The sequence below is a fragment of the Pezoporus wallicus genome, unplaced genomic scaffold (assembly GCF_028554395.1).
Source record: "Pezoporus wallicus isolate ANWC-B61680 ecotype Strahan unplaced genomic scaffold, APGP_CSIRO_Pwel_v1 contig_4788, whole genome shotgun sequence".
Classification (NCBI taxonomy): domain Eukaryota; kingdom Metazoa; phylum Chordata; class Aves; order Psittaciformes; family Psittacidae; genus Pezoporus; species Pezoporus wallicus.
Window position 1 is genome coordinate 3,875,365 of NW_026638769.1, and position 14,284 is coordinate 3,889,648.

The window sequence follows — 14,284 nt, forward strand, 5'->3', positions numbered from 1 at the left end:
AGTGGACAGCTATTACATAGATAGGAACATCCACGTCTTCAACTGTGACTGAAATAAAAGAGGCAGGGACGTCAATGCTTTTGCTACAAATCTGGGCTTTATATACAGAGAGCTGAATCTCAAAAGCAGAGCTGGGCAAAGGCAACATTGTTAGTGTTCTAAAAAAGAAGGTGTCTCTGCTATTTGTTAGAGTACCAGTCCTATTTGCAGTTGTAGGCTTACTGAGAGGCACGTAACAATCCTGAGAACTTCTACCGTTACACAGCTGGAGGGATGTTTTTTTGCATGATTATCCTGTACTTAAACATCTAAGAGCTAGATAAATTTTAGATTAACACCCTCCCCTATACATACCTTATTTTATATGGGGCTAGTAGTAGTTAAAACGAACGTGTCTTGAAGTTATGAAATCATGGCATCCAACTTTCAGAATACCAACCAATGTATACATTTTTACAGTTTTTACAGTTTTTAGGTTTGCCTTTAAAATAAATTGAAGCATCCCAATATTTTCAAAACGGAAAAAAGCCGATTTATCTGAAAGCAGCAAATATGGGAACTATCAGCCACAGGTTCACTGAGATGTGTGATCCTGTTCTATTGAAGAGCACTTTACAAAAATTATTTATAGAACTTGTATTAACTCTCTGCACTAAATATTCACAGTGATTGCATAATCTAATAGTACTTTTTCATAAATGAGCAATGTGTGTGTCTGCACATGCATTTGTGCACATGTGCAAATTGATGTTAAAGCCAATAAATAAACGCAGTTCTCATTCTGGTATCAAAACATGGGATGATTAGCACTGTATGTAATCTCAAGTGAACCAACAGTTAAATCAAGCTTTGAAATAAACAGTCTGTAGATCATGAAGGAAGCTGACTCTACTAGTTGCAGATAAATTTTTTGATCTCTCTTTCTGAAGGTGCTTTTGATCTCCAGAACAGTCAAAGGATATATTAATGGTAAAAGGTCATACAAAATAATTAGCTGCCTGTATTAATAACTATACATAAAAGCAGTGCAGGTGTTTAATCACATTAGAAGTCATGAATTCTCAGTATTTAACCAATCCATGTGCTGAATAATTGCAAACAAGTTAGTGGTCAACTGAGAAAAAGCTCCAAAACACAGGCTTCAATCAGTTATTGAAAGTAAGTGGATTGGATTACTGTCAGACATGCAGGCCCTGCTTTTGCTTGATGCCTGCAGTATCAACAACAATTTGTGTTTGGAGAGCTGCAATCTTTCAGAATTCATCAGACATCTTTATATTTTTTATGCATCTGAATTTACCCAAGAGCTAGAAGTGTCTGAAAACACATATGAAATATGCTGTCTCAACTGCTGTAGTTTGCAGTTTTGTTCAGCAGATGTGGGGCAAGAGATACACCATCTTGAGAAAAGCATGTGAAAATCATGAGCAGGAACTTCAGTGTCTTCTCAGTTGAGCTTTCATTCTTCTGTGTTACAGTGCCATATTTATTTAAAAATAAAAATTTTGACATCAGAGTTCTTCATTACTCAGCATCATGCTCTTTTCAAGATAGATTATGTTTGTGATGACTATTCTGTATGTAATTCTGATGACAGAAATACGGCTCAAGTAGTCCTTTTGATCATAATCTGCAATTCTAAACAAATCATCTGATTTAGGATGTTCAGGGAGTTATGCAATGACTTCTTTGTTACTGTTCAGAAATAAAACATTGCCATCAGGAAAAAAGATAACACTTCAGCTTCTGATGCAATGAAAGCCACATTCTATAAAAGCAACATTAAAAAGTTAGACATAATGTGAGAACAACAAAACAAACAAAACTTGCTACCATTAAGAGGCAACATGCCATCAGTTTTGACAGTATGCTCTGTTATGAATAGATACTTCACAGTGCTTTATTTAAATGTTATCACTTACATAAAAGTAATGACAGCAGATTCCATTCTCTTCTATACAATATGTACTAAAGAAGGAGAAAAACTTTCCCTCAAAGGATTTCACTTTCTGGAAATCAATGCTAAAAGTTTCCCACCAGGTAAGAAAAAGGGTAAAATCATGTTAGTGAGGAATCAGAATGATGGTCATACGTTAGTGTAGAGATGTTTAAAAATAAATGTGATTGATAGTATAGCCGAGTTTTCTGCATTTGCATTTCACCATCTAGCGATGACTAGCAAAACACTGGTGTGAAAGCTTTTTTTCCTTTTTGCCTGTATAGGACAGCAAACACTTAGAAAGAAAGAAAGAAAAATTAAAGTAAGGACATATAAAAAGAGTTTCCACTTAATTTAGTACTTTTTATTGTAATTCCACAGGGTTTTCTTTATGAAGTCTGTAAAGCAGAGAGAGGAAGAGGTAATTGCTATCAAATAGCTATCCTAGGGTATACAAAATTCAGATTACAGTTCCACACACAAGGCTGGGATCCAAGAGCATCTGAGCAGTCCTCCCTAACTGCCTAACAATGCAGGAAATGGAGTGCATTAAAATATCCACATTATTCTGGTTTAAACCTGAGTCATTTTGATTGGCATTCCTCTGTGCAAATATTGGGTGTGAGTTGGGCCATGGGTTACAACATCCATGTCTTTCTGTTGACTAGAATGGGTCTTGTATAAGTTTTGATAAAATGCGTTTCACTTCTTGGAATATACTCACTTCATTACACTTCATGCACAAAAATTGCCAGATGCTAGCCTGCTTAAGACAAGAGTAGTGGTGCTAGTGTTCAAGGTAGCTACCATCTGCATTTTGTGAGAATTTTCTATTCCACACCTAAAATCAGATGTTTATAGGAGGCTGTGCACTGTATATGGACATACCTGCTCTGATCTACGCTGGAGGAAGTTGCATTCAGCCTGGCAGTCTTGTATGTGGGTAAGAATTTTGATTCCTTCAAGAAGCTCCTCTCTCGGCACTTACCTTTGTCAGTGTCATTTTTCCCAGGAGACTTGTAGGCAGTGCTGAGAAGTCTTCTGCTAAAAAGTATCCACAGTCTTTGTACTGCACAGCAACATAGAGGTTGCTTTCTGGATTGGACAGCATACCTGTGCTCTATCACAGTGCTATCCAGGTCATGCAGTGTGCAATATCAGGCTGGTTGTGCCACACAGCTGACTTACAACACAACTAAAACCCTTGTTAGAGGGAAGGATGCTTTATTTAAATCTATGAAAACCTTTGTATAAGTATAGTTCATAAAATGAGCTAAATTCAGTTCTAATTAAATTCTACTAAGTTTAGTTCCAACTACATTCTAAATTTTTGTTGAAATAATTCAGTTTGATTTTTCAGTTACGGTATGTAAAATCAATGCACAGTTTTTCATTTCAACTTTAAAATTTGGTTGCTTTTTACTGTAAGCTCTATTGATTGTATAACTCTAGGATTTGAAGAACAATGACAGAAAAAGCAGCAAGTCAGCAGAGTGAAATTCTTATGTAGGTTACTTGGATAATTCATATCTCAGAAAAAAGAAATCTTGAGTTCTGTGGAGTACATGTGATACTTGATAAATGTGCTATACATATAATTCCTTAGAGTCTGTAGGAAAGTTAAACTGAAGTTTAATCAAAAGTTTTGCTCTGCACTTATTTGTGAGAACCTAAGGTGCAATTGGACCAAGAAATGTATTTATGGAGATAATCCTCTTGTATTCCCATGCACTTTGCCTTTGGAGGGGAGTTATTTTCCAATAGCTTTCATCATTTTAATTCCTTCTTCAACTCTACTATTTTATTTATGCTTTATCGCTGTGTTCTACACAGAGATATGTGTGTGAGTTCATTGAGAGTCATGCATATACACACAAATTTTTCACAAGGGAAAATGTGGCCTTTAATAAATATGCAATGTGGCACAGTTGTGATTGAGGTAGGCAGTTTTAAGATGCATAATTTGCTTATTTCAGAACCAGATTTTGTCAAATGTGCCAAAGGCAGGTATATGTCAAAATAAGTTACATGAATTGGAGCGTAAAAGGGGAATCTAAACATTTTTCAAATTATGCAGAAGTCTGGTTGCTCATATTCCGTAACTCAGAACCAGCCAGACTAGATTTTTACTACACTTTCATAATAATTCATAGTTGTATAGTGAACAGACATGAACAATATTAACACAACAGATCATGTTCTTAAACCTTTAAATGTCATAACAAAAATATCTTCTCAACCACAATTATGGCCTTTGAGAGTGAGATGCTACAACAAGTAAGAAACAGACATTCTCATCATTTGAAGTGTTTAGTAGCCCTCTGAAAACTATTCCTTCCTATTAAATGCCTTTCCAGGAATAATACTTTAAGTGCTCCAGACTGCTCAAAGTTTTGAAGTTTTGTCAAAGTTCAAAGAAACCTATTATCTTGCCACTGGTGTTTCTTTGTATGCTAGAATCCCTCTCTTCCTCAGAAGTAATTACTTCTACATTTGTTTTCAGAGCTAGGAATTGCTCTGTCAGTATTCATGAAGACCGGCCTGTTCTCACTACTTTTATTTTATTTGTGGAAAACAAATCAGATAGACTGTCTGAATGCTCTGGGAGTTAGTTCAGTTTAACATCGATACCAAGCCAAAGAGATGATCCCAGTGTCCCACAGCTCGTTCCTTAGGCTGTCAATCAATACAATTTCACCCAGGTCTCCCTATCTGTTGAGTCCATTACTGAGTAACACCAAGGATGGACGCACACATACGTTGAAAACGTAAGAAATGCTACAGTAGGTGAGTCCAGAGTCTATCTCGCCCAGTTTTGTCTCTCATACAGCAGCAGAGGGAAGGGCTGATAGAAGACGCTGGTGGGAAGGAATGCCATCCAGAGGGATCTCAACATGCTTGTGAGGTTGGCACATGCCAACCTTATGAAGTTTAACCATGCCAAGTGCAAGGTCCTACACCTGGGTCGGAGCAATCCCAGGCACAGCTACAGGTTGGGCAGAAAAGAGATTCAGAGCAGCCCTGTGGAGGACTTGGGGGTGTTGGTCGATGAGAAAATGAACATGAGCTGGCTTCAGTGTGCGCTTGCAGCCCAGAAAGCCAACCGTAATCCTGGGCTGCATCAAAAGGAGCGTGACCAGCAGGTCGAAGGAGGTGATCCTGCCCCTCTACTCTGCTCTCCTGAGACCTCACCTGGAGTATTGTGTGCAGTTCTGGTGTCCTCAACATAAAAAGGACATGGAACTGTTGGAACAAGTCCAGAGGAGGGCCATGGTGCTGATCAGGGGACTGGAGCACCTCCTGTATGAAGACAGGCTGAGGAAGTTGGGGCTGTTCAGCCTGGAGAAGAGAAGGCTGCATGGAGACCTCATAGCAGCCTTCCAGTATCTGAAGGGGGCCTATAGGGATGCTGGGGAGGGACTCTTCATTAGGGACTGTAGTGATAGGACAAGGGGTAACAGGTTAAAACTTAAACATGGGAAGTTTAGATTGGATATAAGGAGGAAATTTTTCCTGTTAGGGTGGTGAGGCACTGGAATGGGTTGCCCAGGGAGGTTGTGAATGCTCCATCCCTGGCAGTGTTCAAGGCCAGGTTGGACGAGGCCTGGGGTGATGTGGTTTAGTGTGAGGTGTCCCTGGCCATGGCAGGGGGGTTGGAACTTGATCTTAAGGTCCTTTCCAACTCTAACTATTCTATGATTCTATGATTCTGTATTCAAGATGGCTTCAGCTTATCTTCCGTAGGAAATAGGTCACTTCTTAGTCATTAGACACTCCATTCGGAGTTGAAATAGGTCAATGAGCAAAGATAGCAAACTCCTTTAAATGTAGAAAGATGAAAAATATTGTCTTCAGTAAAGCATAAGGGAAGGGGTTAGCAAAGCTGACAGAGAACATGAAGCAACAAAAAATTTGGGGGTATCAAGGGGAAGTTTATTTCCATTAATTTGCCTTTCTCTCTCAAAAGTGGCTGCTTTCCATTTACATTGCCCTCAAAACTCATTACCTGTAAATTTCACAGGGCCTTAGTTACCTTCTTTTCTGAAGGACTTATTTCAATGGGTTGAAATTATGCAGTGTTTTTTTTCTCCTTCTGTGGTGAAATGAAGGGCCATACACAACGCTACTATTTATATTTTCCAAAAACACTTGAGGCACTGATGTTAATTCAGTTTTCAAAAACTGGATAATTAGAGAAAATTGATTATAAATTAGAGTAGGTTTTAGCATGTGTCCAAACCATTGTTCCACAATTCTAAATTCTCTGCACATTTGCAGGATAGAGTACTTACGTTTTTCTAAAAGAACTTCCAAATAACTGAAAAAATTGCTCTGGAGTACTGTGTGAAATGCCATCCCATACTGTTTTTCTATGCTTAAATTATAGTTCCGTGAGTTATATGCAGTAAGCTTGCACCACAGGGCTAAGAAAGCCCCTGTGAAATATCGAAGTGGCTCACAGAAACCTTGAAAAATCCCATCAAATATAGGAAACTTTAAAAGGATTATTCAGATGTCCCTGAATGTATTCAAAGATGATGTACATATCCTTGAAAATAAAATTTTATAATTGAAAATCTGACGGGTCCTTCACTATCATAAGTGCAACTCAAATCAGACTTTTACAAAGGCTTAGTTTTCAAAGCAAGTCCTTGAAAAGAAATGTTGAGTTACTAGTATCAGAAAATTGTGAACAATGGATTGTTAGATGACTAAAACAGTTCAAGCTAAAAAGAAAAAGATAGTAAAATGTGGATTTGTATTTTCAGTTTAAAACAATGAAATAAGAAGTTCTTAAAATAGTTCTAAGCCTCCACAAAACTCACAGGGAAAACCTGTACATAGGAAATATTTCTATCTTCTTTGTTATTTTTCCCTGTATGATAAAGGTAGTGTTGATTTTTGATTTCTAGAATCACTGAGAAGCTAAAGTATCCTGCATGATGATTAGATGTTGCTTTTTGGTGACAGTACATGGAATGATCCTCTAACAGTTTCAAAAAGAAAAAAACAAAACCAAAAGCAATCTTCTGCTTAGTAGCCAATTCTCCAATGTCCCAGTTGCAAATACCTCAAGAACTATCTTGTTACAAAATTTATAAAGGTAAATCCACTTTTGATTCTGAAGTTGCTAAGAATATGTTGAAAATATTAAGATGTTAAAAATATTTGGCAGCTGTGGTGGGTTGACCTTGGCTGGGTGTCAGGTGCCCAATAAGCCACTGTATCACTTACCTCCTGGGGATGGGGAGTGGAGAGATGGGGTGGGGGAAAAAATAAGATGAGAAAAACTTTATATGTCAAGATAAAAGCAGTTTAATAAAGCAAAAGCAAAGGTGGCACTGTAAGCAAAGGAAAGACAAAAGATTTATTCTCTGCTTCCCATCAGCAACCACTTCTGGGGAAGTAGGGCTTAAGTACATGTAGCAGTTGCTCTGGAAGATAAACTTTGTAATAGTGAATGTCATCTTCCCCCCTCACTTTCTCCTGTTATTGTTGAGCAGGCATCATGGAATATCCCTTTTGTCAGTTTGGGTCAGCTGTCCTGGCTACATCCCTTTCCAGGATTCCCTCACTCCCAGTCTATTGGGTGAAGTGAGGCAATGTTGGTGAGACATGTTGTTGATGCTGTGTGAGCACTGATCAGCAGTAGCCAGAACACTGATGTATTATCAACATCTTTCTTCCTACCTATACAAAGCACAGCACTAGGAGGGCAACTGTGGAGAAATTTAACTCCACCTCAGCCAAACCAAATGCTATAGTATCTCATTTTGAAGTATGTTTTTAAATCTCTTCAAAAGGTTGTCATCTTCTGATGTCTAACATGAAAAACCCACTGCTGCATAAAAAGTTTCTTCTTATTTAAATAGACATGAATAACAACTGAAATTAACATCAAGACACAGAAACTGTATAAAAAGAACTGTGAAAACTTTCTGCACAGAAACTGGAAGCAAGAACCAAGAATTATTACAGTTATTTCTATTGCTTTTCTTCATGCAGGTCTCTGCACAAATATATGCTACTCAGGTATGATTGAGCTGATTAAAAAAATATGGATATAAATTTTTAAGATGAAAGTGAGGGTCCTTTCTGTCCAAAAGCAAAAGCACTGTTGCAAAGACATACACCTAAATAACCAGTGAGGTGAAAATCAGCTGAACCTGCTTTTTTGATACGATTTTCTAGGAGGGTAATCTTCAATCACTTCAATCATGGGTCAGTGAATAAAAAGGAAGTAAGTAATTTCACTGTTGATCAGTACCTGCCATCTTTACTTGTTTGTCCTAGTGTGCTGCCAGTCTCAGTGAGACAAATGTAATCCTGAGGGAACACAAGTGACACAGTGGTTTTGACATGGAGATACAACACTATATAAGGTACTTAGATTTTCTGAAGTCTGTAGATTGTGTGTCTCTTGCAGTAAATGTTTTGGAGGTCAAGGTGTTACTTCCAGTAGTGGTAGATGGGCAGAATAGACTCTTTTTTCAAGAAAGATTGCATATCAATTTCATTCTTCTCTTTCCTTATATCATTTAGAATGGTGGGCCTTTGGGTCAGGGCCCAGGAAACGGTTATGTTTCCTTCTGAGGTCAACAGAAGGAGCTGATGCTTTTCAGCTTTTAGCAGGACTCTACCAGGCTTCCATGCAGTTGCTGGGCCAGGCAAGTAGATAACCTAGGCAAATGGACTCTATGTGCAAACTGCCTCATGCAGTTTTGCATGTACAGCATGTCTCAAGCATCAGGCATGGGTTTGAACCCACAAATGTTGATAGGTGGAGGACAAGCTGTAGGTCTCCTCAGTTACTCTGTAGTCATTGTGAGTTGTTACTAGCCATCTTCATAAAACTCCCCTTAAAAATATTCCTTGCAAAATTTTTATGACAAGTAATGATCAGTAAGGAATCTCCTGTGAAATTAACAGAGAAGGGGAGGAGGAAGGATACAGAAATTTCAAAAGTAATATGAAAATAGGCATATTTTTACAGATATTTTGAAGGCAAGCCAAACTTTTAATTTGGATTGTTATTTGAACAGTTTAGTTTGTCAGTCTTCCTTTTACATCCTGTAAAATAAGAGGAAAAGCCAAGGACACAGAGCAGGATTATAAAGTGCTTAAACTGACAATCCAAGTGTCATACAGGTGGAATCCCCCAGGCAATAACTCCGTGCTCCTGCAGTGGTCAAGCCTCTCTGCTTCCAAAAAGCTGGAAGAGAGGCACAGGGTACTTTGGACCCAGCAGGATCCTTTTCATAGGTTTCTCTGCTAGAAGAGAGCAGTAATGTTCATTAAAGGTGATCTTTGTTGGTGGATTGGACAAACTTTACTACTGAAATAAACAATTTAGATGTACAAATAAATAATGTACTTCTGTTTTATAAGTGGAGGTAAGAGCTTCACAGCTAAACACAGAAGGCCAAATTCCTGAAATACTAAAGCTTCTGCAAGGTTTGATTAGAGTTTTGGATAAGTTGTAAAACACAAACAAAAAAAAGTCTTCAAGATTTGATTCATTGTACCTGCTAATATCCCATACTCTTTCCTTTTGCATTTCTCTCCCTATGAATAAAAACTTGCAAGTTGAAATCAAGCTTTCTGGCAATTAACCTTTCTAAGGACAAACAAAAAAAAAACAAGAAAAAGAACCATCAACAATCCATACAGAGGCTTTTGGGAAGTCATTTAGGAGCTTTAAATTCTGCCTGAAAGGAGTTTCCCCTTTCTCACTGATCTTGTTGCTTCCTCCTTTGATATCTCTTCCTCTGCCTGCAGATGAAACATTCAGTCGTGTCTTGCTGGAGAGAGCTGATGGATGGAACAGTTTCATACTGGAAATGATCTCTACACTGCTAGTCAAACTCTTTTTGTCCCAAATGGATTCTGCATATGGCTGATTTTCCCCATATAGAGTTAAGAAGTAAACAGAGAATGATAGATACTGGCGTTCCATCATCTGAACTGTCAGCTGATATACATTAAAAAGTTATCTATGTCTTTAATTGTGAGTAGGAGAGGGATTTAGAGCTTGCAGGAGCATAATTGTTTCACAGTAAATCTCCATATAAGTCCCTCTTCCTTACTGCCCACACACAGTTCCACTGACTTAAAAATGTTAAATTGCCCCTTTCCCTTCAAATGCTGGTGCCTAAAGCAAGATCTATTATCCTGAAGCTTTCTTTGTAGCTTAGACTAAAGAGATGCCGATATTGCAAACCAAGAACCAAAATGAGGAAATATTAAAATAAAGAATAAAGCTGCCTTTATTACTACCATATTTCTTTACTATATTAATTTTGAGACATTTCTGTCTAATGCCAGTCTTGTGTTAAAAGTTTTGGTAATTGACAAGTTTCTTTCTCATGTGGTGTGTTTCTGGAGACAAGGTGTTAGCATGTGGGGGAGGGGAAGGGAAGGGAGAATTTTATCTTTTAATGTGCCAGAGACTGTGAAATTTCTTTCAATTTACTCAATCAGCTAAAACACACTTGTTTTGATGTCTAAATCTCAAAGTTTGGTGACTTGTGTATTCCTTGTTATAGGTGAGTTTAAATTGAAGTGAACAAATAGCTTAAGAAAATCAGGTAAATGGTCGTAGGATTAAATAAATATCTGCAGTCCCTCTGGGCTTGTCTTTTGTTTCTTTTGAGCTCCAGCAATCTTATCTTGTTCATGCAGGAGGATACAAGAATATGTGCATATTTAGCAAAAAGTACTTGTGTAAATGAGCTAATGAACGGTTGCAGTTGCTTGTATTCCCCAGCCTGCCTAAGAAGACAAGTGGTTTTGCTTATTGATATTATTAATAAAAGAGGAATGCACACCAGAAAATTACCTCTATTTATCCATCCCCTATTCACTGACAGTAATTTATACAACGGCATTGCTCATGGATGTAACATAAAGGGATTTCTCATTTAGGGTGAGTCTAATTGCATTCTTTGAATCAGTGAGTGATGCAAGGGAATCATGATATAAAAGAGATAAACACTGCTTGCACCAGCACCATGTAAGACATGCTGTTCCTGTCTTACCTCTCCAGACAAGCAGGACTGGTCACATTATGCTGGTCACAACATCAGAGATTTTACATAACAAGAGTGACCAGAGCAGGGGACACAAAGATGTGGCTACTGCAGGTCATCTCTAGGTGGGCTTCCTGCTGCTACCTGGTAAGCCTGGGAATCACCAATGAATGCTGATACATCTTCTGAGTGAGGAATGCCTTCTCTATACCCTTTTTCACTCAAAGCAGCCAATTATCCCAGTGTCAAGGATACTTGGCATTTTTACAGATACACGTGACTATAGTTTATTTTTGCCTTGACTTTCATTTTTCATTCCTACTGCCCTCTTTCCATTCATTTCATGAAAACATATCTCTCAACATATACAAAGAGGCATACTGAAAAATAAAATTTCAGATAAATTGTAGGAATAAAACATTTTGACATCGTGCAACTTCTTCTAAAATGAGAGAAGGCAGTAATAGCATTTGGCTTGGAATTTCCTCCAACAAAGAGGTGATCTACATTCACAGTTTCCATAAAGGACAGGATGATATGAAAGGAATATTTAATAATTTGTGGGATTTTTTTTGTGCTTGACATCTGTATTTCCATTTTAATCAAGTTAATAGAATTTTCCTGTGTGTTCTTTGTGTATTTCAATAACCATTTAGTGCTAAATTTTTCAGATAGAACTTCAGATAGCTCTGAGTAACATTCTGTGTGCTGAACAATGATGAACGGAAAACACAATTTTCTTTCTTTTCCCTTCTTATTTTTCTAAGATGACGGAGTGTATACTGTTACAAAGCCAACAGAAACTACAAAGTCAGGATGTGATCCCAGTATTCTTTATGAATGATGCAATCATATGACTGAATGAATATGCAAGCCTAAGTGGAAAAACGATAAGACTTTTACAATAGCCTCTGAGATAGACTTGATTCCATATTTACTGGCCTGTGAATCTGATTTTTACGTGCTTAAGTATTCATAATGACACTACATTTTAAAGAGAATAGTATTCATGTTATTCTGTGGGTACTTGGCTATAGGGAATGGAAATATATCTACATAGTAACAAACCTGGCAAGTGGAGATTCAACAAGGCATTAGGTGATATAGCTAATCACAACCACAAAGTAAGGTAGTGGAAAAAGAAGGGAACTGACCACTGACTTTGTTCAACAACCCATAACAGTATTGTATTAATCCTGAAACACTGACTTGTGGACTAGCCAGTAAATTTTGTAAATTACTTAAGGACCTTTAAGGGTTTAATGATTTATGACTGTCCTGGGTTCAGCAGTAGCAGTCATTTTTCTCCTTGGTAGCTGGTGCAGTGCTGTGTTTTGACTTTCAGCCTGGGAGCAGAGCTGATAACAATGATGTTTTGGTTTGGCCAAGGACTTTGTGAGCCTCGTGCTCTGCCAGGGAGGAGGGAAAGCCAGGAGGAAGCAGAGACAGGACACCTGACCCTAACTGACCAAAGAGGTATTGCATATCACAGCACATCATGCCCAGGATGTAACTGAGAGTTACCCGGAAGGGCTGGGACTGCAGGGTTGGAGGAGGTATGGGTTGGTGCTTGGTCAGGCTGGGGGGGGCGAGTTATCGGTTGGCTGGTGGTGAGGTGATGTATTCTCTTCCCTTGTTATTTCCTTTATCATTATTATCATTGGTGGTAGCAGTAGTGATCTGTGTTATACCTTAGTTACTAAACTGTTCTTATCTCAACCCGCGGGAGTTGCATTCTTTTCGATTCCCCTCTCCATCCCTCTGGGAGTAGGGGGAGGGAAAGAAGGGGGGGAAGTGAGTGAACGAGCCGTCTGGCTGGGTTTAAACCACCACAATGACATTTACAGCACGCAGCACAGAATCATAGAATAGTGTTATATAGCATGTCCCATCCTACTGCAATACTCAATACATTATGTGTAACCATCTATCCAGGCTGTTGCTAAATTTTTGTAGTTCCTCTTAATATATGAGAGGATAAAATTCCATCTCCTTATATAGTTAAAGGAAACAAATGGAAATTTAAAGCTACATGGAAACCATTTCTTACTTTGGTGTTGAAATGTCTACTGTAAGAAGCTATTATGAGGCAGGAGTATTCCCAGTAAGACACCAGGGTTCTTGGTTACAACTGATTGAGAAGAAGCTGACTAACAAAAAAGCAGACAGTTTCTGATAGTTATTAACTTTATTCACTTAGCTTATTATTAACTTAGCTTAGTAGCTTTTCAGTTTTATTGAGCATGGACAAGTTAGTTAATTGAGAAAAGAGTCTTTTAGAAGAAATCCAGTCTTCTAAGAATTTGGGGACTTACAGACATTTCAGTGATTTTCTTCACTGATGCTTAATTTGTAAGTATCAATCAGTAATATTACTGTACCTTGATTTTTTGCAGTGGATCTCAAAATGTTTATAAGCAGATCAAACAAAATCTTAGATTCTTTATTTTTTTTTCTCATGATTAAATGAAATCTGAATGGGTGAAGCTGGCTGTTTACTGAAGTGGTAGGTAACCATGAAACTTAACACCTCCAAGACTTGGGTTTAAATCTGGCTTTCACCTACAGCAATTAAAAAAAGAATAACCATATGAGCTATGTCAGTTATATCAGTGGCTGCCAACAAAGATTTAACTCATACAAATTGATAATACATACTCTGCAATCTGTCAGTTGATCCCTTTTGCAGCAATAACCTTCTTGCAACAGGAATCAGCAAACATGTTGTCTCAGAAGACAGTATTGATTAACTACTGAAAAAAGGCAAGGGTATGGAAGTATTTGACCTGAAGAGCTACTTTTCCTCATTTCAGTAAATGATCCTGTCCTGGGTTCAGCAGTAGCAGTCATGTTTCTCCTTCTTGGTAGCTGGTGCAGTGCAGTGCTTTGACTTTCGGCCTGGGAACAGAGCTGATAGCGATGTTTTGGTATGGCCAAGGACTTTGTGAGTCTCATGCTCTGCCAGGGAGGAGGGGAAGCTGGGAGGAAGCAGGGACAGGACACCTGACCCAAGCTAGCCAAAGAGGTATTCCATACCACAGCATGTCATGCCTGGGGGGGGTAACTGGGAGTTAGCCGGAAGGGCTGGGAGACTGCAGTGTTGGAGGAGGCATCAATCAGAGCTTGGTCGGGCTGGGGGGGGCAAGTTATTGCTCGGCTGGTGGTGAGATGTTGTATTCTCTTCCCTTCTTATTTCCTTTATCATTATTATTACTGGTGGTAGCAGTAGTGATTTGTGTTATACCTTAGTTACTAAACTGTTCTTATCTCAACCCGTGGGAGTTGCATTCTTTTCGATTCTCCTCTCCGTCCCTCC